Below are 2,121 nucleotides of genomic sequence, written 5' to 3'. Positions count from 1 at the left end.
CTTCAAACTCGAATCTGTAAAATTGAATATTTCAAAAATAAAGAAAGCAATCATTCCGAAAAAGTAGAATCTTCAAATAAAAATTTTGAAATTCTGAAAATCCGAATTCCTGATCCCAAAATTAGTCATCCCGTCCAAAAGACTAGACAATTTCATATTTCACCTCGACAAGGATTCGCTCACAGGCCACAACCATAAAAATTTCTCACGTCCAGAATGTCTGAGACTCAAACCGCTGAAATGAATTTCAGTAGTTTCCCCGATAAAAAAAATCCCGATCTCTCTCCCTGAGCACCGACTATTCCACAAATACTCAACGACTCGAATTAAAAATGACCAATTGCCGTGATGATTCCCTCGGCGAACGACGATACCATGCCATTGCGTCCCGGATGATCTCCAATTCATCGAATTGTCGGTGCTCGGAGATGACGAGCGCACACCATAAGTAGTAAAGGAAAATAGCCCCTCGGGTTGGATCCGATGAGAATTATCCACAACCACGCGACCAGAAGTTGGAGACGTACGACGATGGATAACTTCTCCAAGCAAAACGGTTAAAAAGATGGTAGGACGCGCGTGGCGATTCGCTGAACTGGTTGTTGCCAATGTATAGAGTTCTCCATACTATCCCCAACACATCGATAATCTGTATTAAAACATCACACACACACTGCTATAAAATAGAAAACATTGAATACTGTCGTATGGTTTTTCCAACCACCAGAGGAAGTCAACAACCCCTTAACCGAAGAGTAGTTGGTTAAATCAACTGGTCTCATATCCTCATCCCGTGTAATCGTTAATGATTATCGTATTTGGATCGTATTAAAATTTTCTGCTAAACAACATGAGCCTCATCGTTTGACAAATGTAAATGACGCTATGTTCTCCTGCTCCATGTGCTAAACATTATTTATATTATAATGAAAATATACGAGGTAACCTTTTCACTGGCAACTCTCTCAAGTACCAATTAAAATTAACATTTACCGTCTCGAGTTTTTTATGCACTATTACGAGTATCGCCCATTTATTTAACTTTTTTATTTTTCACCGTGGAAAATCGGCAGAGGTTAATAAGCACCGCTAGTGCTAGACAGATTGAACGGTTTGCCACTGCTAGGAAGGGAGCAATGTCAATTGATTATCCGTCGTTTATCTTATCTATTGGGAATCTACACTTTGCCGTACCATTGCACTCAACTAAGCGGAATTTATCCCCAAATTTTTGCAAATTATCCTTGTCTAATTATTATTTCCATGTCGGTGGAAGATCACAACTGCTACTACCCTCATTTCATCCAAAATGTCTCCATTTTTTTTATTAAAAAGCAATTTTACTGAATGTATGGTAGATTCACATGCTCATGGATAAATATATTCAAAATATGTAGGGGAGACCGGGATAACTGGGACACGTGATAAAATGACATTAATCAGGAGGTTTAATGGAAGACGTGGGAAAAATCCATCGTGAAAATCCATTGCTCAATATTTCAGTTTTTCCAGAATTTTATTACATCGAAAAATAAGGGGTTGAAGTGAGATGCCGTATTTTTTGCAAATGTTTGAGAATCAAGACAGTAAAATAAACAGTAGAATTGAAAAAAAATATTTGATTCACAAAAAAGAATGGATAATGAAGTAAAAATGATTTTATGCGAGTGTGTCATTTTGCACGGGTGTCTTTTATATATTTACAAAATTAAAAAAAAGTAAGGAAAATAATGAAAAACGGCAAACGGTCAGCAGATTAGGCGCAGTCCGTCGGTTAAACTGATTTATTCCCTCCATTGTCAGAGATAAATAGTGATGGTGGTGCGCAATAAGCTCAAAGAAAACAGGATTTGTCAGCGAAACTTGACCAGTCCTGTTTTTCCCATCGTATGACCCCTACGCCTTGTCTTAAAAAACCGTTTGGCTTTTAAAAAAATAATACCATCTAGTTCTCATCCAACGGACATCATTCTCAAGCAGTTCTGCATATTACCGAGCAACAACGAAACTGCCAGAAATCAGGTTTTCGTTCCCACCGACCGGACAAGACCAGGAAATCGAAGAGGCCAGTGGTGCAAAAAAAATATCATCATCAAATAAAACGTGGACAAGTTTGCCCCC

The sequence above is a fragment of the Fopius arisanus genome, unplaced genomic scaffold (assembly GCF_000806365.1).
Source record: "Fopius arisanus strain USDA-PBARC FA_bdor unplaced genomic scaffold, ASM80636v1 scaffold00010, whole genome shotgun sequence".
Lineage (NCBI taxonomy): Eukaryota > Metazoa > Arthropoda > Insecta > Hymenoptera > Braconidae > Fopius > Fopius arisanus.
This window is presented reverse-complemented; position numbering follows the sequence as displayed.